General features: G+C 47.3%; 1 long non-coding RNA gene across 1 annotated transcript; it reads right to left on the reverse strand.

Annotated features, from left to right (window-relative positions):
• Nucleotides 1-242: 242 nt before the first annotated feature.
• Nucleotides 243-23,537, reverse strand: LOC138844341 (uncharacterized). Its single transcript, XR_011380026.1, has 3 exons — nucleotides 17,109-23,537; nucleotides 16,656-16,799; nucleotides 243-508 (listed from the first exon to the last, which is right to left on the reverse strand). It is a non-coding gene; the product is annotated as an uncharacterized lncRNA (long non-coding RNA).
• Between the last annotated feature and the right edge of the window lie 1,384 nt (nucleotides 23,538-24,921).

Consider the following 24,921-nt stretch of genomic DNA (forward strand, 5'->3'; position numbering starts at 1 on the left):
ATCAGAGCAAGTATGAAGTTGGGGCAACCAGCCGCTGAGTGGCCCCAAATGCCACACAGGCAGTTCCACAACAGCGCAGCTCTTACTGAGTTCCCAGAGCAGTACTGGAACTACTAACATTTTTTTTTTAACTTTTATTTAATGAATATAAATTTCCAAAGTACGATTTATGGATTACAATGGCTCCCCCCCCATAACGTCCCTCCCACCCACAACCCTCCCCTTTCCCACTCCCTCTCCCCTTCCATTCACATCAAGATTCATTTTCGATTCTCTTTATATACAGAAGATCAGTTTAGTATACATTAAGTAAGGATTTCAACAGTTTGCTCCCACACAGAAACATAAAGTGAAAAATAATAGATGATTTTTTAAATGATGATGAAATCAGATCAGTCCTATTGTCATGTTTAATCCCAGTGAGAGTCAAGTTGGGAATTGATAATTTCTTCTTCTTCTTCTTCTTCTTCTTCTTCTTCTTCTTCTTCTTCTTCTTCTTCTTCTTCTTCTTTTTTTTACAGAAGATCAGTTTAGTATACATTAAGTAAAGATTTCAACAGTTTGCACCCCCATAGAAACACAAAGTGAAATATACTGTTTGAGTACTCGTTATAGCATTAAGTCTCAATGTACAGCACATTAAGGACAGAGATCCTACATGAGGAGTAAGTGTACAGTGACTCCTGTTGTTGACTTTACAAATTGACACTCCTGTTTATGGCATCAGTAATCTCCCTATGCTCCAGTCATGAGTTTCCAAGGCTATGGAAGCCCCTTGACTTCTCCGACTCTTATCTTGTTTAGACAAGGTCATAGTCAAAGTGGAGGTTCTCTCCTCCCTTCAGAGAAAGGTACCTCCTTCTTTGAAGACCTGTTCTTTCCACTGGGATCTCACTCACAGAGATCTTTTATTTAGGTGTTTTTTTTTTTTTTTCCAGAGTGTCTTGGCTTTCCATGCCTGAAATACTTTCATGGGCTTTTCAGCCAGATCGGAATGCCTTTAGGGCTGATTCTGAGGCCAGAGTGCTGTTTAGGACATCCGCCATTCTATGAGTCTGCTGAGTATCTCACTTCCTATGTTGGATCACTCTCCCCTTTATTTATGCTATCGGTTAGTATTAGCAGGTACTAGACTTGTTTATGTGCTTCCTTTGACTCTTAGTCCTTTCATTATGATCAATTGTGAACTGAAATTGATCACTTGGACTAGTGAGATGGCATTGGTACATGCCACCTTGATTGGATTGAATTGGAGTCCCCTGGTATGTTTCTAACTCTACCATTTGGGGCAAGTCAGCTTGAGCATGTCCCAAATTGTACATCTCTTCCCTCTCTTATTCCCACTCTTATGTTTAACAGGGATCACATTTCAGTTGAATTTCAACACTTAAGAATAACTGTGTATTAATTACAGAATTAAACCAGTCATATTAAGTAGAACAGACAAAAAAAACTACTAAGAGGGATAATGAATTAAGTTGTTCATTAACAGTCAGGGCTATGCTGATCAAGTCACCATTTCTCATAGTGTCCATTTCACTTCAACAGGTTTCCTTTTTGGTTGGAACTACTAACATTAACATGTGAGCAACGTGCAACCTGGAGAGGCCAGATCCAAGAGGGCCAGCCCTCCCCCTGCCACAGACAAGAACTAGAATGACAAAGGGAGGTCTCTGTTTCCAGAAGAGTGACTCAAGGACAATGTTGTAAAGGAGTGGAGGGAGCTGGAACAGCACAGAGGCTCAGAGCCAGCAGAGAGAGAGGAGCAATGTAACCGCAGCCTCCACCCTGACTCCTCGGTGGGAGACTCCATCTTGCTGGCAAAAAGGAAGCCAAAAGTGCTGTTGACCCCACCATCGCCCTCCTCCTGACTACAGGAGAGTGTCACAGTCCTCGCTGGCTTTAGGTACATCCTGGAGAGCTGACTGGGGTCCCAGGGACTGCTTGGTTCCAAAAAAGGAACCCCCCCTCCCTCTGTCTCCAAAGCCCCAGGAACCAGGTGCTGCCGTTCATCCACGGCTAAGCTCCACTATGTATGTGGAAGGGGACAGCAGGCAGCCTCTTTGCACCCAGAACCAGGGCCAGGGCACTCCACAAGGGAGAGAGCAGGTCCCTCTAGCATCATGCAGCTGTGGGATTGCCGGCCACAAGCTGTGCTTGCTCGCTCTCTGTGACCTAGGGAGGTTCTCTGCTTCTCGGTACCAGCAGAAGACCATAGATAAGCTCAGAGGACAGTCCCCTTCTGCATCGCTTAGTACTTGGTGCTGGGCAGCCAGGACACAAACCCCAGCATCACCTTTGCCTGCCCTGTGGGACCTGGGGGCAGTCCTTTCTGCGTCCTGCAGCTCTAGGACTGTGGCTGTTGATGCTATTATTTCTGGAGCAACTCCCGCTCACTGGTGGGATCTGGAGGGCCATGTATGCATTCCTCTGCTTCAAGCTGGTGGTTGCCAGTTCAGCGTCTCCGGCATAACCGGCAGCCAACCTCTGAGACCTGGGTAAGGACCTTGCTGCGTCCTGCAGCTTCGAGAGTGTGACTGTTGTTCTGTAAGTCCCAGGACACCTGTGGAAACCCCCATCTGCATTCCTATGTCCTGGGCCTGCACCTGGCAGTGCACAGTCTCCAGTGTGATCACCATGCAGGGCCAGAGTAAGGTGTCCTCTGATCCACTGAACTCTGGGACTGTGATGCCTGGAGGTATATTCCAACAGTAACCTGAAGTCATCCCAAGAGACCCAACTAAGCACCCACTGCATCCTCCAGCTTTGTGTCTTTGACTCTTTGTTCTGAGTCCCAGGGCACCTGTGCTCACCCATGGGTCTTGGGGAAGGCTGTATTGGCAAACTGCTGACCAAGGCTCACACTGGTTAGTGCACAATCTCCAGCATACACTATGCTCAACCTGTAGGACTTGGGTAAGGCAGCCATTGAGCCCTGCAGACCAGGAACTGTGCTGGAGTTATGTTTCCAGGAACTGTGCTGGAGTTATATTTCACATAATTTACCAGAGTTGCCCCTGTGGGACCTGGAGGGGAACCTGTCTATATTCCAGTGCTCCAAACACATTCCTGCAAGTGCGCAGCCCCAGCATAGCCTGTGTGGGAAGTGTGGGACCTGGATGAGGTCTCCACTGTCTCCTGCCGCTCTGGGACTATGAGTGTTAACTTCGTAAATCCCAGGAACACCTAGGCTTGCACTGCAGGACCTAAGAAATGCTGTCTCCCATTCCACTGCTACAGGCCCAAGGCTGCCAGTATACAATCCCCAGCATAGCCTATACAATTCTGTGGGACCTAGGCCAGGGTCCTGTTGTGCAGCTTTGGAACTGTGGCTGTTAGTCCTATATTGTTCAGAGGAACTGAAACCCACCCTGTGGAACCTTGGGAAGACCCCGTCTACATTCCACTGCTCCAGGCCCACCCCAGCAAGCACAAAATCTCTACCGTCATAACCTATATTCATCCCAGGAACTGGGCATGGTCTTCTTTTTCCCTCCCACTGCTGGGACTAGAGCTTTCTGTGCTATAACCCCCAACATCACCCATGTCCACAAAGAAGGACCCGGAGAAGTAGCCGTCTACATCACACAATACCAGGGCCATGACCAGTGAGTGATGCCTTAAGTGCCAGAATCACTCATGCTTGCCTGGCAGGTCAAGAGGGACACCCTCTGGGTCCCAAGGCACCAGTGCCATGGCTACTGCCATCAGAAAACCCTAGTGCAGTTGCCACCCAGCTCTCCAGGTCCTGAAGACACACCCCTTTGGAAGCCCACACCCACTTCATAGTCATACTACTACTCCTTAACTGCAGCCGACTACACAGCTCTGGCACTCGTGAACACTGCTAACATTGATTACTGCTGAAGAAATCCGTCAGAGGTTAACACTTCTGGGCTCACCTAGAGCCAAAGCGAAAGCAACAACCCAACTAATAACCCACATTCAATCTGAACAAAAAGGACTTGCAATGAAATGTATTCCATAAAGGAAGAACCCTGACTGCAAAGATGTCATAACAGGGACAGAGAAAACCTGAAGAGAGCTGGGACACCTCCAAAAGAACACAGCAGTTCTCCAGCAATGGATCCTTCCTGGAAGGAAATCTGTGAAATGCCTGTCAGAAAACTCAAGGTGATTATTCCTTGGAAACTCAATGAGATGCAGAAGAATACAGGCAGACATCCCAAGAAAGAAGAAAACAACACAGGATGTGAGTGAGAAATTCACCAAAGAAATAGAAATTATTAAAAAGAATCATTGGGTTATTACATTATAATGTAACAGAAATTACTAAAATGGGCCAGTGCCACGGCTCACTAGGCTAATCCTCCGCCTGTGGCGCTGGCACCCTGGGTTCTAGTCCCCGTTGGGGTGCCGGATTCTGTCCTGGTTGCTCCTCCTCCAGTCCAGCTCTCTGCTGTGGCCCAGGAAGGCAGCGGAGGATGGCCCAAGTCCTTGGGCCCTGCACCCACATGGTAGACCAGGAGGAAGCACATCGCTCCTGGCTTTGGATTGGTGCAGCACTGGCCAGTGAACCAACGGAAGGAAGACCTTTCTCTCTGTCTCTCTCTCTAACTCTGCCTGTCAAAAAAAAAATTACTAAAATTGAAAAATGTCAATAAAATTTTAAAAAATATAATTGAGAGCTTCAACAGCAGAACAGACAAAGCAGGAGAGAATTTCTGTTCTCAGGGACGAGCCTTGTGAAATAGTGTAGTCAGAAAAATAAAGAGAAAATAATTTAAAAGAATGAAGCAAGCTGATGAGACGTATGTGACATTTCAGGTGAAGAAATATTTGTATTATAGGGATGCCTGAAAGAGCAGTGGGAACCTATTTAATGAAATAGTTGAAAACCTCCCAAGTCTTGAAAGAGATATGGACATCCAAATACAAGAAACAAAGATAGCTTTTCTAAGACACGTAATAATCAAATGTTAAAAGTTAAGGACGGGGTCAGTGCTGTGGTGTAGCTGGTAAAGCCACTGTCTGTGGCACTGGCATCCCTTTGGGTGCCAGTTCAAGTCCTGACTGCTCCATTTCTGATCCAGCTCCTTGCTAATCACCTGGGAAAGCAATGGAAGATAGCTTAAGTGCTTGGGCCCCTGCACTTGCATGGGAGACCCGGAGGAATCTCCTGCCTCCTGGCATTGGACCAGCCCAGCTCCAGCTATTGCAGCCATTGGGGAGTGAACCAACAGATGGAAGATTTTTCCTCTTTGTCCGTCTGTCTCTCTCTTTCCTCTCTGTAACTCTGTCTTTCAAATAAGTAACTAAATGAGGCTGGCACCATGGAGTAGCAAGTAAAGCCACTGCCTACAGCACTGGCATCCCAAACTGGCACTGGTTCATGTCCTGGCTGCTAGTCTTCCAATCCAGCTCTCTGCCAGTGGCCCAGGAAAGCAGTAAAAAATGGCCTAAGTGCTAGGGTCCCTGCACCCACTTGGGAGTCCTGGAAGAATCTCCTGTCTCCTGGCTTAAGATTAGCCCAGTTTCAGCTGTTGTGGCCATTTGAGGAGTGAATCAGTGGATGGAAGACCTTTCTCTCCGTCTCTCCCTCTCTCTTATTCTGTGGCTCTGTATTTCAAATAAATAAATAAATCTTTAAAGAAATAAGTAAATAAATCTTAAAAAAAATTGACAAGAAAGAGAATCCTAAAGACAGTGAGAGAAAAACATCAAGTTGTATAAAAAGGAACACTCATTACTAATAGCAGACTTCTTAGCAGAAATCATACAGGCAAAAAGAGAATGATATAATATATTCAGTGCCTTAGGAGAGAAAAATTTCCAATCAAAAATAATGTATCCAGTGAAGTTATTCTTTAGAAGTGAAGGAGAAAAACATATTTCCTAGACAAACAGAGAATTAATCACCAACAGACCAGCCCTATATGACATTCTGAAGGAAGTCTTACATTACAAGTAAAATAATAAAAATATTAACCATCATAAAAACACATCAGAGTACAAAAATTCACTAACAGAGTAGGTGTACAAAAGAGAAAGAGAATTCAACTTTATTATGATAGAAAGCTACCCCAACACAAAGATAATAGAGGAGGAAGAAAAAAAAAAACAGAGAATATACCAAACACTCAATAAACAGTTATCAAAATGACAGGCATTAATTTTTATCCATCAGTATTAACCTTGAAAGTAAATGGATTAGATTCTCCTGTCTTCTTGTTCTGGTTGCTCCTCTTCCAGTCCAGCTCTCTGCTGTGGCCCGGGAGGGCAGTGGAGGATGGCCCAAGTGCTTGGGCTCCTACACCCGCATGGGAGACCAGGAAGAAGCACCTGGCTCCTGGCTTCAGATAGCTGCAGCATCGGCTGTTGCGGCCATTTGGGGAGTGAACCAATGGAAGAAAGACCTTTCTGTCCCTCTCTCTCACTGTCTGTAACTCTACCTGTCAAATAAGTAAATAAAATCTTTTAAAAAAATTCTTCCATCAAAATATACAGATTAGCCAAATAAATAAAAGAATAAGACTCGAGTGTTCACAGGTAAATATACACATAGATTGAAAGTGAAGTGTTGGGAAAAGTCTTACCACTGGAAATCAAAACAGAAAATGAACTAGAGTTGCTGTACTCATATCAGATAAAACAAACTTTAAATCAGAAATGATAAAAGCAGGCAATATACTTATATACTTATTATGAGAGGATCAATTCAGCAAAAGAGATGTAATAATCAAAAATATATATGCTCCTGACACAAGATCACTCAAATATATAAAGAAAATATCAGATCCAAAGAGAAAGACGGACTCCAATACAATAACATTGGGGGGCTTCAACACTCCATTGTTATCATGAACAGATCACCCAGACAAAATAATCAACAAAGATACATTAGAGCTGAACCACATTCTAGAGCAAACAGACCTCACAGGCATTCACAGAACATTTTACACAAAAGCTATAGAACACACATTCTCAGCAGCACATGGGGTATTTTTGAACATAGATCATGTATTAGGAAATAAACCAGGTCTCAGCAAATTTGAAAAGACTGAAAGCATATCAAAGCTCTTCCCAGTCCACAAAGGAATAAAACTGGAAGTCGACAAGAGCAGTTGATTATTTTCAGATACATAAAAATGGAACAACATGCTTCTGAACAACCAATAGATCATTGAAGAAATTAGAAAAGAAATTTTAAAATCTGCAGAAACCAATGAAAATGAAAATACAGCATTTCAAAATCTGTGGTATAGAGAACAAGCAGTATTAAGAGAATTGATAGCATTAGGTACATACTTAAAAAGGAGAAAGGTGTCAGATAAGCAATCTAATAATTCACCTCAAGGACTTGAAAAAGCAAGAACAAACCAAACTCAAAATTAGGAGGCAAAGATTAATAAGGATCAGAGCAGAAACAAATGCAATTGAAACTAATAAAAAATGTAAAGTGTCAACAAGAAGCTGGGTTTTTGAAATGACAAAGCAAAATAGATAAACTTTTAACTAGACTAAAAAAGACAAAAAGAGAAAGTTTCAAATAAATTCAATTAGAGATAGAAAAGGAGACATTACAGCTGACACAACAGATCATAAGAACCTACTGTGAACAACTATATGCTAGCAATCTGGGAAACCTTAAAAATTAGTTAAATCCCTGGCTACATATAACCCACCAAGATTAAAGCAAGAATATGTAGAAAACCTAAATCAATCCATAATGAGTAACAAGGTTGAAGCAGTAATTAAATCTCCCATCAAGGAAAAGTCGGGACCCTAATGGCTTTCCAACTGAAATCTATGAAACATTTAAAGAGGAACTAACTCCAATATGTCTCAAACTATTCCAAAATAATGAAGAGGATGGAACTCTGTCAACCTCATTTTATGAGGTCAGCATTATTCTGATACCAAAACTGAACAAACACACATATACATACACTCTACACCAATCTCCTTGATGCCCATAGATGCAAAAATTCTCTACAAAATATTAGCAAGCTGAACCCTACACTATATAAACAGATCATCATGATCAAATGGATGTGAGGATGTTTCAACATTTGCAAATCAACAAATGTAATAAATCACATCAAGAGAATGAAGAGCAAAAATCATTTCATCACCTCAATAGATGCAGAAAAACTCTGGCAAGATTTAATTTTATTTTGTGATAAAGATCCTTAACAAATTAGATATAGAAGCATTACTCCTCAAAATTATAAAGATTCTATCTGACAAACCCACAGCCAGTATCATACTGAATGGGGAAAAACCTGAAAGCATTTCCCCCAGACCTGTAATAAGGCAAGAACGCCCATTTGCACCACTCTTATTTGTCATGATGTTGGGGGTATTAGCAAGAGCAATTAGAGAAGAGAAAGAAGTAAAGGGCATTGAAACTGAAAGAGGAAGTCAAAATATCCATGTGTGCAGATGACATGATTTTTCACTTGGAAACCTTCAACACTCCACAGACAAGCTGCTGCAGAACTGATACACAAACTCATTAAAGTTGCAGGATAGAAAATCAACATTCAAAAAAACCTAGCATTTTATATACCAATAATGATCTTGCTGAAAAGGAAATCAAGAAAGAAGTCCCATTCACAATACTGATGAAAAATTAAATACTTAGCATTAACTTTAACCAAGGAACTGAAGGATATCTACAGTGAAAATCACAAAACACCAATGAAAGGAATTCTCAAGGACACAAAAAATGGAGAGATATTCCTTGTTCATGGATTGAAGATTTAACACCATTAGAATATTCATACTACATAAAGTTATCCATAGATTCAATGCAATCTCTATCAAAATACCAATGACATTCTTTTTTTTTAATTTTTTTTAATTTTTTTTTTATTTTTGACAGGCAGAGTGGACAGTGAGAGAGAGAGACAGAGAGAGAAAGGTCTTCCTTTGCCGTTGGTTCACCCTCCAATGGCCGCCACTGCAGCCGGCGCACCGCGCTGATCCGATGGCAGGAGCCAGGAGCCAGGTGCTTTTCCTGGTCTCCCATGGGGTGCAGGGCCCAAGCACCTGGGCCATCCTCCACTGCACTCCCTGGCCACAGCAGAGAGCTGGCCTGGAAGAGGGGCAACCGGGACAGAATCCGGCGCCCCGACCGGGACTAGAACCCGGTGTGCCGGCGCCGCAAGGTGGAGGATTAGCCTATTGAGCCACGGCGCCGGCCCCCAATGACATTCTTTATAGATTTAGAAAAACAATCCTAAAATTCATATGAATTACAAAAGACTCAGAACAGCAAATGCAATTCTGAGCAAAAAAGAAATAATAAAAATTAAGCTAGAGGCATCACAATACCTGATTTCAAAGCTTCATACAAAGTTAAAGTGATAAAATAGGGGTCAGTGCTGTGGCATAGCAGGTAAAGCCTCCAACTGCAGTGTTGGCATCCCATATGGACGCTGGTTCAAGTCCTGGCTGCTCCACTTCCAATCCAGCTCTCTGCTAATTGCCTGGGAAAGCAGTAGAAGATGGCTCAAATCCTTGGGCCCCTGCACCCTCATGGGAGGCCCAGAAGAAGCTCCTGGATCCTGGCTTCAGATTGGCACAGCTCTGGCTGTTGTGGCCATTTGGAGAGTGAATCACTGGATGGAAGCCCCCCATCCCACCCCCCTCCGTCTCTTTATAACTCCACCTTTCAAATAAATAATTTTTTTAAAAAGTAATAAAATAGCATTATACTGGCATACAAATTGACACTCAGAAAAATGGATAACACAGACTACCCAGAAATTAATCCACATACATATATCCAACTGATTTTTGACAAAGGTGCCAAGAACATACATTGGATAAAGGATAGTCTTAATAAATGGTTATGGCAAAACTGGGTATGCAGGTGTTAAACAATGAAATTAGCTCTCTCTCTCTCACCATATACAACAATTAACTCAAGATGGATGGTAGACCTGAAACTATGATGTTGTTAAGATAAAACAGAAGAAATACTTCAAGGTAATGCTTTTTTTTTTTTTTTGGATAAACCACAAAAGCACAGGCAACAAAATCAAAATTAGAGGAATGAGATTAGGCAACAGAATCAAAATTAGAGGAATGAGATTATGTCAAACACAGAAGTTTCTCCACACACAGCAGAGGAGACACAGCAGAGGAGACAATCAGTAGAGTGAAGACTTCCAACAGAATGGGAGAAAACATTTGCAAGCTACTTATCTGACAAAGGTTTAATATTCCGAATATATCAGGAGCTCACAAAACTCAACAATGAAAAACCAACAAATCCAGTTAAGAAACGGGCAAAGGACCTGAATATAAAGTTCTCAAAAGAAGAAAGACAAATGGGCAACAAACAGGAAAAACAAATCAAAACCACAATGAGATATCACCTGACCTCCATGAGAACGGCTGTTATTAAAAACAAGGTGGAGCCTGCACTGTGGTATGGCGGGTAGGGCCACCGCCTGCAGTGCCGGCATCCCAAAAGGGCGCTGGTTAGAGACCCCATCCAGCTCTCTGCTATGGCCTGGGAAAGCAGTAGAAGATGGCCCAAGTCCCTAGGCCCCAGCACCCATGTTGGAGACCCAGAAGAAGCTCCTGGCTCCTGGTTTCGGATTAGCCCAGCTCTGGCTCTTGCGGCCAGTTGGGGAGTGTACCAGCGGATGGAAGACCTCTCTCTTTTTCTGCCTCTTCTTTTTTTTTTTTTTTAAGGCAAAGGGTTTATTGGGAAACACCCTAGAGATCGGAGTGAAGGGGCGGCGAAGGAAAAAGAGAGGAGGAGACTGTGAGAGAGAGACAGAGGAAGGAGAAGAGGGAGGAGAGAAGCCAAGAGAGGCCAAGAGAGCGCAGGAGAGAAGGACCGAGAGAGCACGTGTTCAGGAACAGGCCCTTTTAAAACTTTGCCTGAGGGCGGGCAGGGAAGCAGGAGCAGCAAATCCCATTAGGATGGGGGTGGAGCCTGGCTCAGGTAGCTAGGCCATGCGGGCCACCTGGCTACAACTGCGCCAGTTTCCTAACACCAGCAACCTGAGGATTCCGTGAAGGCAGGCCGGAGCCGCCATTGGCTTGGAAAAGCCACCCCACATGTGTCCAGGCAGCCTGGAGTGCCAGGCCCGGCGGTCGGCACATGTGGGCCTGCTGCCTGCGGGCCTCCACGAGCAAGTGGCCCCGCATTGCTCTGCGCTGCCACCCCTGCTGGCCCCCTGGGGTCTCGTGGGGAGCCCAGGCACCACTCAGCACCGAACGCATGACCGCCCACACTCTGGTCACGCGGGGATCAGGAGACAGTCCATGTGCCCCTCCGGGCACCACGTGACAGCCCCGAACTCAGCCACGAGCTTCTGCCGTGAGTGCCCACACTTCTGGTCACCAGTGGATCCCCCCAGCAGCCTGTGGGAGAGGGCCCCGCCCGCACCCCCACCCCCGCCCGCATCCCCGGGTGCCAGAAAGCCTCCACTGCGCATGCGCAAGCCGGACGGGGGCGCTGGGACCCACAGCTTCCCACAGACAAGGTTTTGGGGACTCGCTCGTGCCCTCAGGCGTGTTCCTGAGGCCTCCAGAGGCCGGCCTCAGTCTCTAGGTAGGACTCGTGGCCCGTTTGGAGTGCCGGGCTGGGCTGGCTCTTGCATGCCTTGTGGCGGGCAAGAGGAAGCCCAGGCCCCGTGCGGCCAGGCCTGCTGTCCTGACCCCGGGCCTCTCGAGAGCCGCGCCGCCTGCATCCTGCCCTGCATTTGGCCGGGCACCTGAGCTCAGCCCTGTCCTCAACGGCGCAGCACTGTGTGTGTGTGCCTCCCGCCCCGACACCTACCTCACTCCCCTAGGCCCTGCTCTAGAGCTCGCGGGCTTCCCTCCCAGGCTGCCCACAGAAGTTCGGGGGGCTGTCCCCGGGCCCCAAGCTTTCGGCCTCTTAGCCTGCTGGAGCACCGGCCAGTCTCTCTCCTTGTCTCGGTCTCAGTCTCTGCAGGCGAAGCCGCACACAGGGTTTCCAGTCCCGGGGTACGGGTCCGGTCCGCTCTGGTGGCGCGGCCTAGCGTCCTGCAGTTTGCTTTCACGCAACAAGCAGTCTGGGGGCCGTCCCCGCTGAGACCCAGAGCGGGACTGCCTCTTCTTCTCTCTCTGTGTAACTCTGACTTTCGAATACATAAATAAATAAATAAATTAAAAAAAAAAAGAGTGTAGAGCGGGAGCTTGGAAAATCGACCTGAGGAGGTAAAATTAAAACAACAACAACAATAACAACAAGAAGATAGTGCTGGTGAGGATGTGGAGAAAGGAGAACTCTTGGCCGGCGCCATGGCTCAGTAGGCTAATCTTCCACCTTGCGGCGCCGGCACACCGGGTTCTAGTCCCGGTTGGGCACTGGATTCTGTCCCGGTTGCCCCTCTTCCAGGGCAGCTCTCTGCTGTGGCCAGGGTGTGCAGTGGAGGATGGCCCAAGTGCTTGGGAGAAGCACCTGGCTCCTGCCTTCGGATCAGCGCGGTGCGCTGGCTGCAGCGCGCGCAGGCCGTGGCAGCCATTGGAGGATGAACTAATGGCAAAAAGGAAGACCTTTCTCTCTGTCTCTGTCTCACTATTCACTACTGCATTTATACCCAAAGGACATGAACTCATTGTAGGAGACACCTCCATCAATGTTTATTGCTGCAGTGTTTACAATAGCCGCAGAGTGGAGTCAGCCAATACGTCTGTTATCAGACGAATGTGGTATATATGCACAATGGAATATCATTCAGCCATAAAAAGTGAAAGTGTGTCATTTGTAGCAAAATGTATGGAACTAGAAGTCATCAGGTTGACTGAAATAAGCCAGATACAGAAAGGCAGATACCGTATATTCTCCCTCACCTGTGGGAGCTCAAAACAAAACACCCCCAAGCCCAATTAAAAAACAGAGTGGTGATTACTAGAGGCTGAGGGGTTGAGGGCAAAGAGGGGGTTGAATAACAGGTACCAAATCCGAGTCAGATCAGGGGAGTAAGCTCCCAGTGACACATGGCATAGTGGCGAGAACACAGTTCACACCAAGCGAGCACATGGCCATTGCACAAGGAGAAGACAGGAGCTCCAAGCCTGCAGTCATAGGCCAAAGCAGGGGAAATTCTGACCACCCTGGCAGTGCATCCTGCATATATGTATTGAAATATCACTGGGCTAGCACTCTGGAGCACCCCATATGGGCGCCGGTTTGAGTCTCGGCTGCTCCACTTCCGATCTGGCTCTCTGCTATGGCCTGGGAAAGCAGTAGAAGATGGCCAAAGTCCTTGGGCCCCTGCACCCATGTGGGAGACCTGGAAGAAGCTCCTAGCTCCTGGCTTTGGATTGGCGCAGCTCTGGCTGTTGTGGTCATTTGGGGAGTGAACCAATGGAATGGAAGCTCTCTCTCTGGTTCTGCCTTTCTCTGTAACTCTGTCTTTCAAATGAATAAAATAAATCTTTAAAAAAAAAAGAAATATCACCCTGGAGTCTAAAAATAGGTACAATTATTGTTGATAAAAAATTAAAAACAAAAAACAAAAAATAATGCACAACTCACATCTAGCCCCGTGGTTGTTTTGCCTTTTCTTTTCCACAAGAAAAGTGCCACTTGCGGAGTCCTTACTGGAAGTCCTGAGAAGATGACAGCAGGCATGCTCACAAGGTCAGATCTGCACGTTCCCAGGGTGGAGGCTGCTCGGCTCCGTGCGGGAGAGGGTGCAGTGGGGACGCCCAGTCCTGGTGAGTGTGCTACTTAGGCCTGTCGAGACACTAGTGCTCTGTAAGGACACTAGTAAAAAATTATTAAAAATATATATAAAAAATTATTAAAAATCTGCACATTGGCTTTTTCATAATGTGCATTTTCCCTGAGCTTTTGGAAGACCCCTAGTTGGTGTGGCTTTCCAAGAAAAAATTTTGGATAAATTTTGATTTTCCACAGCCTTTGTGACATGCCCTCAAATTACTTATGGTGCACAAGACAGAAGTCTTCATTCTGTACTGTTTGTGCTGAACTCATGTTCCCTCGTCTGGATGAGGACCCAAGGGCTGGGTGGGGATGTGAGGAGCCCCAGGGACCTGGAGCCCAGTCCTGTTCGCAGCCTGTTCGTGTGCAGATTTCTGCAGCCATCTCTGCTTAGGATTTCATCCCCTGTGGCACAGGCTGTGAGCGCTCCAAGAAAGAGGAAGCAAAGAGTGGGGACAGGGACGTGGGGAGAAACTGGATGGGGCATGGCTGGGAAGGAAGGGGGGAGGCAGGAGAGGAGGCCGAGGCAGGAGAGTGACTGACTACAGCATAATCTGCTGTTGTACCACATCCTTTTATCTGTGATTCCTCACGTGACCTCCAAACAACCCCCGGCGGCCACCACCCACTATGTACAGATGCAGAAACAGAGAATTGAGGGAGACAGGTGCACGCCACACACCTCATTAGGGTAGAAAGGGGAAGCGAAGCCAGGCTACTTCTCATCTGGGGAAGTGGGAAGAGGGGCAGGTGCAGGGGCTGCGGGGTCTGGAAGGCCGAGGAGGAGGCTGTTCAGGGAACTGGGAAGAGAGAGAGCCTGTGTGAACCCCGTATGCTTGCCAAGACTGTAAGCCCCTAGGTAAGCCTAGTGCCTGCTTTGCCAACTGCAGTGCAGACATGTGGGAAGCTGTCTGGCCTATCACTAATTATAATGATCAATGATGGGTGAGAATTACCGGTGATCATTGCAAGGCATTCTCACAATCGCTTATGTCACTTTCTTCTGCCATGTGCTTCCCAGTGACATTAAGAAACTCAAGTCCCAAAGATCCACCATAGAGCTAAATGAATTACAAAACACAGGCAGGCTTTTGTATTGGGACTGCAAGAAGAAAAAGTTATATTGTGCAGAGAACACCTGTTTTAATGGTGTGCCCAGAGGTGGAGATGGAGACCTTTTGCTAGAGTTTATTGACACAGGGAACCCACATCAGAAAACACGCCTGGCCCACCCGTGGGAAATCCCATGGGAGCGCTAAAGACGATTCTTAGCCTGAATTCTCAGCGACCAGTCTGGCATTCCTCATGAACTGGCCCAGATAAATGCAAGCTCCATGCCTTCCAGAATTTAAATCACTCTCTTGTGTGCAAGACTTAGCCCAGGCTTGCCAGCACTGGCAAGGGGCAGGGGCCCTTCCCTGTACTGCCTGAGGCCGGAACACATGTGTGTGTTCTAGGAATCCACCTGGAGTGGGTTAAACACACCGGCCCCTTGTAAAGTGGCATCAAGACTGGAGCCTGCTCAGAGAACCTGTGTCCACACCTCTTTCACTTCCTCTGTGTGTGGGGGGCTGGATAAAGGGCTGCACCTTCCTTGCCCCGTGGATGGGCCGCCCAGCTCTACGCCTTCCCTCTTTCACTTCCCTGCAAAGCTAGGAGCATGTGCGTGGGGCCAACTGGAAAACGGATGGGCTCCTCTGCACATGCCCAGTGGACACACGGCCCGGGGCGGCAGGAGATGAACTCTACAGCTGGGAGGTTATCCACTGATTTATTTTCACTTATATATATATATTTTATTTTTAATGAAGTCATAATAATTGTACAAATGTAAAAAAAAAAAAAAGCCGGTGCTGCGGCTCACTAGGCTAATCCTCCACCTTGCGGCGCCGGCACCCCGGGTTCTAGTCCCCGTCGGGGCGCCAGATTCTGTCCCGGTTGCCCTTCTTCCAGGCCAGCTCTCTGCTGTGGCCAGGGAGTGCAGTGGAGGATGGCCCAAGTCCTTGGGCCCTGCACCCCATGGGAGACCAGGATAAGCACCTGGCTCCTGCCATTGGATCAGCGCGGTGCGCCGGCCACAGTGTGCCGGCCGCGGCGGCCATTGGAGGGTGAACCAACGGCAAAGGAAGACCTTTCTCTCTGTCTCTCTCTCTCACTGTCCACTCTGCCTGTCAAAAAAAAAAAAAATAATTGTACAAATGTGTGATCATTTGAGACACGTCTACAATGTGTAGTGATCAAATCCGAGTAATTACCATTTCCCTCTCATTTCTGCCTGTTGGGGTGCTTCAAGCCTTTATCTTGTGGTTCTTTATAAAATGTGCAATAATGGGGCCGGTGCTGTGGCATAGTGGGCTTGTGCCTCTGGCATTCCATATGGATGCTGATTCATGATTGCTCCTCTTCTGAGCCAGCTCTCTGCTTCTGGCCTGGGAAAGCAGTGGAAGGTGGCCCAGGTGCTTGGGCCTCTGCACCCGCGTGAGAGACCCAGAGGAAGCTCCTGGCTCCAGGCTTCAACTGCAGCCATTTTGGGGAGTGAACCAGTGAATGGAAGACCTCTGAATGGAAGACCTCTCTCTGTGTCTCTCCCTCTATCTATAACTCTGCCTCTCACATAAATAAATACATCTTTAAAAAAATGTGTAACAGTTATAAGCTGTGGCCATCTTACTGTGCTGTTGGGTGCTAGCACTTAGTTCTCCTAACTGTATCCTGCCTGTTACTCTCCCTCGAGCCCCTCCCTCCCTATCTCCCTGGGCTCTGATAATCATTATTTGATTTTCTGCTTCTGTGAAAAAGCTTTCCCGTGTGAGTGAGAATGCCTTGTTTGTCTTGCTGTACCTGGTTTATCTTCCTTACCTAGTTAGTCTTCTAGTTCCATCCATTGTTGCTGCAAATGGCAGGATTTCATTCTCATGTATGGCTGAACAATGTTTTATCATGCATTCACACCGTCTTCTCTTTGTCCACTCACCTGTCTATGGACACCTGGGTGATTCCATAGCGTGGCTTCTCTGAACAGTGCTGCAATGGACATGTGAGTGCAGATGTCTTTCTCTGAGGTACTTATGACCAACAGGAATTACAAAAAATACTGCTCCACTTTATTAATCTACACCTGGGAAGTGCAAATCAGAACTACAATGAGGCATCACCTCAGTCCAGCTAGAACAGCTATCATCAACAAGGCAAAAACAACAAATGCTGGCGAGGAGACAGAGAAAGGGGAACACAGCTGATGGGAATGCAAACTAGAACAGCCTCCCTGGAAAACAGTATGGAGGTCCCTCAAAGAAACTAAAAGCAGAATCTCCATATGCCCCAGCAATCCCATTACTTGGAATATATGCAACTCAGAATTGACAAGAAGGACCTGCGTGGGAGGGACTGGAAGCTTAGCCCAGAAAGGGGTGGGCACCTCACTTACCCTTGCACCAGCCGTTCCTGGGTGTGTTTCCTAGGAGAAGGATCCAGTAGCAGAAAATGGAGTCATTCAAGGAAAAGACTTAGGTGGGGTCCCCTAACCCTTATAATCGTAATGGGGAAATTGGGTTTGATCTTCCTGGGGTAAGAGATGCTATCCTGAGATCAGAGATGACATCAAGAGATGAGAGGTGACATCACAAGGTCAGAGATGACATCACACAAGGTGAAGGGTGATATCACAAGGTGAGAGATGACATCGCAAGTGTGAGATAACATCATTATGTATGCTATGACATCATAAGATCAGAGATGACATCACGAGGTGAGGGATGACATCACGAGGTGAGAGATTACAGGACACAGAGCTGCTCACAGTACAGGGGCATGAGACTCAGTGAGAAACATTAGACAGGCAGGGCTGGGGGAGCACTCTGATTCGGTAGTTCTGGGGGTGGGGCCTTAGAGTCTGCATGTGTAACAAGCTCCCAGGTGATGCAGCTGCTGCTGTACCATGGACCACTCAGTGGAGTGTCAGGGCCATGGGGGGCAGGCACTGGTGGGAGGAGCAAGCCCTGTATTTGGAACACTGAGTCAGGTTCATCATGTAGGAGAATTTGCTAGTTTTCTTGTTTGCTCTCTTGGCACTTGCAGGCCAAGGCAAATGGAAGCAAGTGGCTGGAGCTGAGCTCCCGTGGGCCACAAGTGCAGTTGTTAGCATTTTAGGTAAGACCCTTAGCAATCACAAGTGGAGCCTGCCCCTCTGCCCCACAACACAGTACGTGTGCATCCCTCTCATTAGACAGCACACCAGCAATGTGATTAAACTAGTCAGGCTAAGGACTTTGAGGGCTCGTTGTAATGGAAAGGTGGAAATGCTGGTTCTCATCTCAGCAATGCACCAAGAGAAAACTCCAGGGTTGCTCCATGAACATTTTATTGGCTTCACTTGTGAGATCCTTGGCCAACTGTCATATTGTACTATTGGGTTTCACTATCTGACATCTGTAGCTTTGGTGTTGAATTTGTGGGCTGCTACCTGTTGTCCGGATTGGCTTTGTCCTCGAGGTACCCTTCCCCCCTCTTCGGTGTATTGTGCAGGAAGTCAGACCTCCAAAAGCAAGACACGTTCTCTTACTGCCCCTACAAGGCTTTTGGGATCAACATGTTATGGGGTCATCCAATCAGGTGGTCTGATTCTGGATTTTAAAGTGGGCTGGTGCTGTGGTGTAGCCAGTAAATCTTCCGCCTATGGTGCCAGCATCCCATATGGGCACCAGTTCAAGTCCTGGCTGCTCCACTTCTGATCCAGCTCTCCGCTATGGCCTGGGAAAGCAGTGGAAGATGACCTGAGTCCTTAGGCCCCTGTACCCCTGTAGGAGACCCGGAAGAAGCTCCTGGCTCCTGGCTTCGGATCGGAGCAGCTCTGGCTGTTGCAGCCAATTGGGGAGTGAACAAGAGGATGGAAGACTTCTCTCTTTCTCTCTGCGTTTCCTCTCTCTGTGTAACTCTTTCAAATAAATAAATAAATAAATAAATAAATCTTTAAAAAAAATAAAGTGGGCTCAGACGATGTACATAGACAAGCACAGTCCAGGAAGTGTGGGATGATGCCATGTCCACGTGTGTGGTGGCCGTGTGGGTGGGCCTGCCTGCCATCCATCATGCCATGGTGCCCACAGCCTGCCTCCATGGTGTGGAGGTGGTGCAACTGCAGCAGCTGGTCAGGCACTTCCTGGGGAGCTACCTTGCCTGTGCTCCAGCTGCCTGACTCCTCGGTCTGTGCTCGTTCCCCGAGCCTTGGGATCCAGGCCTCCGTGTGTGTGTGTGTGTGTGTGTGTGAACCGCCTCATTTCCTGTCGTGTGTGTCACTCAGCTTTGGCTTCAGTCACTCACAACCAGGCACACTCGCACGGCTGGGCTCCTCTCCTTTCAAAGCTTCAGCCTTGCCCAGCTCTGGCTGTCACAGGGATCCGGGGAATGAAGAACCAGCAAATGGAAGATATCTGTCTGTTTCTGTCTCTCTGATTTTACAAATAAATAATAATCAAAAACTGGGGCTGGTGCTAAGCCTCTGCCTGCAGTGCTGGCATCCCATGTGGGCACAGCTTTGTGTCCCGGCTGCTCCTCTTCCCATCCGGCTCTCTGCTGATGGTCTGGGAAAGCAGTGGAGGATGGCCCAGCTGTTTGGGCCCCTGCAACCACATGGGAGACATGGAAGAAGCTCCTGGCTCCTGGCTTCAGATCATCTGGGGAGAGAACCAGTGGATGGAGGACTTTTCTCTCTGTCTCTCCTCTCTGCCTGCAACTCTACCTCTCAAATAAACAATCAGTAAAAAAATTTTTAAATTCTATTATGAGAATATCAATCCCATTCTAGAAATAAAAGACAACACAGATCAGCTTCTTCCCCTTTTCCACCCCACCACAGACACACACACAGACATACACACACCCATAGACACACCCACAGACACACAGAGACACACGCACACAGACACACAGACAGATGCCATCACAGAGGTCAGGCTGTCCAGGCCTTCTCAGCATGGGTTTTGCCTCTGTGGGGAGATACACCACTCTTTAAAAAAATATTTCATTTTTATTTATTTGAAATAATTACCGAGAGACAGAGGGAGAGAGAGAGAGAGAGAGAGAGATTGGTCTTCCATCTGTTGGTTCACTCCCCAAATGGACACAACAGCTGGAGCTGTGCTGATCCAAAGCCAGGAGCCAGGAGCCAGGAGCCAGGAGCTTCTTCCAGGTCTCCCACGTGAGTGCAGGGGCCCAAAGACTCGGGCCATCTTCCTTTGAGCTGGATCAGAGTAGAGCAGCTGGGAATTGAACCAGCGCTCATATGGGATGCCAGCACCACAGGCAGTGGCTTTACCCACTACTCCATAGCGCTGGCCCCAACATCACAGGGTTTTAAACAGGTCTTCACACATATCTAGCCAACAGTCCTGTTATCAGTTCCTATTCTCGCAATCCCATGCAACAGTGGACTTTTCTCCTGGGTTTCATTTCTCTGAACTCTACTTTCATTCCACTCTCCTGAATGCTCAGGAGAGAACCCAGCTCAGAGCAACCGCGGAGGCCTGGCCCCCGGGTGGGGGAAGTGAGCTGCAGGTGCCTCTGTGCATGATGGGGATGTGGGGGCTGCTTCCCGAAGCCAAGTGGGTTGTCACAGGGATGCATAATGAGACAAAGGTCAAATCCGAAGAAGAACCAAGGAAGTGACGCCAAGCACAGAACATTTTCTGACAGGTCACCGCTGAGTTCAGCAAAGGTCACAGGGAGGGAGCCTGTCTGGGTGGCTGCAGGGTTTTCTGCATGGGGCATCTTCAAGGGATGCTGAGAGCAGTTGTGAGACACTGCACGTCTCCACCGTTAGAACCCACCACGCTGGTTTTCTTGAAGACCCTGCTCTCTGTCATATGCATCTGCTTCTTTTTCTTTTTTTAATAAAAGATTTATTTATTTGCAAGGCAAATTGACAGAGAAGAGGGAGAGAGAGGGGGAGAGAGAGAGACAGAGAGAGAGTGAGCTGTTCCATCTGCTGATTTGCCCCCCAAATGGCTGCAAAGGCTTGGGCTGGGGCAAGCTGAAGCCAGGAGTCAGGAGCTCCACCTGCGTCTCCCATGTGGGTGACAAGGGGCCCAGGTACACAGCAGAGCAGCCAGGACTCGAACCCTGCTCAAGAAGAGGTAATGGTTTCTCAGTGGGTGCCTTACCCCACTTGTAGTCCCATGCCAGCCCCATACCCTGATTTCTCCCAGGCCATGCACTGAGGCTGTGGACGGGGCAGCTGCAGACACACTGGGGATCCCTGTGTTATCACATTCTGTCTATAGCCACCTATTTGCTGGGAGTCAGAGGCTCTGGAGTGGCGTTGTCTGGGCTGTCTCCACTCCACATGTTCTTCCTGCTCCAGGGACCACGGCGATGTCACAGGATGCACAGCAGGGCCGCTGGTTCGCCCACTCACTTGGGTGAGCTCACAGCAGCCGACATCCTGTGAGTGAAGACAATCCCACAGAGACACCCACAGGGAGGTGTGGCAAAGAGCGGTCTGCCAGGGAGGTGGAGGCAGCCAGGCTGGAGCAGCTGTGGAGTAACAATTTAATGAGCTATTGAGTGAGTCCCATGGCCTCGAAGGGTTGTCAGAGAAATCAGATGAGAAAATACGTTTGAACTGCTTCACACAGTACCTGGATTATCTGTCTACCTAGGAGAATACTTCAAGCCTTCTGAGGAAAAGTGGAATTAAAAGGTCAGTTTATTTTCATAGGAAAAGTCTTGAAATACATGCAGTTTTTTTTCATAATACAAATTTTCCATGAACTTCCAAAATCAATCCTTCCTTCCTTCCTTCCTTCCTTCCTATCTATCTATCTATCTATCTATCTATCATCTATCTGTCTTCATGTATCTGCATATTTAGGTATCTTCACACCTATGTATGTATCTATGTATCTATCATCTATCTATATAGGTATATATGTATTTTTTAAAGATTTATTTTATTTATTTGAAAGACAGAGTTACAGAGAGAGGTAGAGACAGAGAGAGAGCTCCTCCATCCACTGGTTCACTCCCCAGATGGCCACAATAGCCAGAGCTGTGCCGATCTGAAGCCAGAAGCCAGGAGCTTCTTCTGGGTCTCCCACACTGGTGCAGGGGCCCAAGGACTTGGGCCATCTTTTACTGCTTTCCCAGGCCACAGCAGACAACTGGATCAGAAGTGGAGCAGCTGGGACTAGAACTGGAATCCATATGGGATACTGGCGCTTCAGGCCTGGGCTTTAACTCACTGCGCCACAGTGCTGGCCCCTGTAAGTATTGATCTAGGCATCCATTGCATTCTTCCTAATCCCTCTTTTTCCAATCAATTCAAATGGAGGTCATCAAAGTCTCTGAATTTTTTTTAAATGTGTCATCCATTCCACCATAGTTATAGGAAAGCCCATGGATTATTGTCAAAATGTATTTAAATGATTTAAATTTTAAATGAATTTATGTATTTGAGAGGTAAAGATAGAGACAGACAGAAAGAGCTCCCATCCTCTGGTTTACTTCCCAAAGCCTGCCACAACAGAGCCCAGATAAGGCCGAAGCAAGGAGCCAGAAACTCAACCCAACTCTTCCACGTGGGTGGCACGGAGCTGGGTAGCTGAGCTAAGTACTTGTTGCTTCGAGGGTGTGCATTAGTAGAAAGCTCTAACTCAGTGAGCAGAGCTGAGACTTGAACCCAGGACCTTAGATGTAGGATATGGGCATCCCACATGGTGTCTTAACCGCTGTCACAAATGCCCAGCACTGGCTGAGTGATGCCTAAGGCACAACCTGCACCCCTCAGCGACCAGGACACTGGCTGCAAAATGTGCGGCTGGGTGATTGCACCGCCGTGTGAGCATCGCAGAGTGTTCTTACACAAGTCTGGATGGTACGGCCTACTGCACAGCTGGCTATCTGGGATGCACAACTGGTGTGGCCATGCCAATGAAAGCACATGGGATGGATTCAAGCACAAGAGAAGAGGATGCGATTAGGAGGCGTGTCAGAGACTGCTTCTGAATGCCGCATACTCGTAGAACAAGCTGTCTATATGGAGGTAGATGGAACACACTCAACTTATAAAGCACAGGGCACAGTAAATACACACACCTGTAACCTAGTCATCTTATCACCAAGTATTGTGTACTGTACGTAGTTGTCTTGCTATATATTTTTTTGAAGATTCATTTATTTATTTGAAAGTCAGAGTTAGAGTGAGAGAGAGAGAATGACTCTTCATCTGCTGGTTCACTCCCCAAATAGCTGCAATTGCCAGGTCTGTGCCAGGATGAAGCCAGGAGCCAGGAACTCCATTCTGGTTTCCTACAAAGGTTTCAGGGGTCCAAATACTTGGATTGTCCTTCTCTGTCTTTCCAGGCTTGTTAGCAGGGAGCTGGATTGGAAGCAGAGAGGCCAGGACTCGGAACCAGCACTCCAGTGTGGCATTCAGTCACTGCAAATGGCGGCTTAACCCACTGCACCACACCTGCTGCCCCAGCTGTCTTTCAGTTAACATTTGAGCTGGTTCTGACATGATGCTGAAAACACAGCCAGCCCCGGGGCCTCCTGTGTTCCTCCACTCTCCCCACTTCAGGTCAAGGGCGTGGACTGAGTGAGAGCTGGGGACCTTTTGGCCCTCATCCACGCATGTGTAAGAGTTGGGGTCCCTTTGGCGCTCATCCACGCATGTGTAAAGGATGTGATGTCTGCAGGCCGCAGCTGGGGCAGGGATGACACAGCCACACTGAGCTTCCTGTGCTGTACCAGCCTCAGCTGCCTAAGATGAGGAGGCAATTGGAGCAAACAGAATCTGGTCACAAAAAATCCCCCCCCCACCTCAACCTCCCTCTCCTTTTTTCTCTGTATCTCCTGCCTTTCAAAATAAATAAAAAAATCCTTAAAAAACTAATTTGGAAAGCTCTAGTAAGTTTTTCATTTTGGTTACTGCGGTTTTAAAAATCGTTTTTATTTCTCTGTCGATGTCGTCTATCTGCTGTAACACAGCTCATAGCCTTTGCTTCAATTCTTTAGCAAGGCTTCTTTCAGTTCTCTGAACATATTTTTTTAAGATTTTATTTATTTATTTGAGAGGTAGAGTTACAGACAGTGAGAGGGAAAGACAGAGAGAAAAGTCTTCCCTCTGTTGGTTCACTCCCAGATGGCTGCAACGGCTGGAGCTGCACTGATCCAAAGCCAGGAGCCAGGAGTTTCTTCTGGGTCTCCCACACAGGTGCAGGGGCCCAAGCGCTTGGACCATTTTCTACTGCTTTCTTAGGCCATAGCAGAGAGCTGGATTGGAAGAGGGGCTGCTGGGACTAGAACCGGCACCCATATAGGATGCCAGTGCCGCAGGCGGAACATTAACCTAGTGCGCCACAGAGCCGGCCCCTCTCTTGAACATATTTAAGAGAGGTTGTGTGAAGCCTCTTTACAGCAAGCCCAATAGCTGAGGTCTTCCAGGATGGTTACTGTGATGCGTGATTTTCCTCATGTGAGGGTAATGTGCTCTTGTTATTTGCAGGTCGTATTCTTTATTTGAAACCAGGTACTTGAAATAGTGTCATGCCCTAACTATGAAAACTCCATATCCTCTTCTCCGAGGTCTGTTATTTGTTTGCTGTGTGTTTTGTTACCTTTCTGAACTAACTCTTTGAGCTCCATGATCCCTCACTATGGGGGTGCTGTTATGTTAACATTGTAGGCACCTAATTCGTTTTTTTAGATTTATTTATTTATTTGAAAATCAGTGTTACAGAGGAGAGAGAGAGAGAGAGAGAGAGAGAGAGAGAGAGAGAATCTCCTATCCACTGATTCACTGCCCAGATGGCTGCAACAGCTGGGACTGGGCCAGGCTGAAGCCAGGAGCCAGGAGTTTCTTCTGGATCTTCCACATGAGTGTAGGAGCACAAAGACCTGGGCCATCCTCTACTGCTTTCCCAGGTGCATTAGCAGGGAGTTGGATTGGAAGTGGAGCAGCCAGGACTCAAACTGGTGCTCATATAGGATGCTGGCATTGCAGGCAGAGACTTAACCTTGTACACCACAGCACTGGGGCTCCCTCAAAGTAAATTTTAAGTGGCAGAGAAAAGTAATTAGTGAACCTAAAGATAGGTCAATGGAGATTATACACACCAAGAATAGAAAGAAAATCATGGATAAAACTGGACAGAGCCTCAGAGACCTGTGGCCATCAACAAGCACATATTGGGAGCTGAAATAGAGAACAAGGGAAAGAGGGCAGAGGGATGATTTGAAATTTG

The sequence above is a fragment of the Oryctolagus cuniculus genome, chromosome 11 (assembly GCF_964237555.1).
Source record: "Oryctolagus cuniculus chromosome 11, mOryCun1.1, whole genome shotgun sequence".
NCBI classification, from domain to species: Eukaryota; Metazoa; Chordata; class Mammalia; order Lagomorpha; family Leporidae; genus Oryctolagus; species Oryctolagus cuniculus.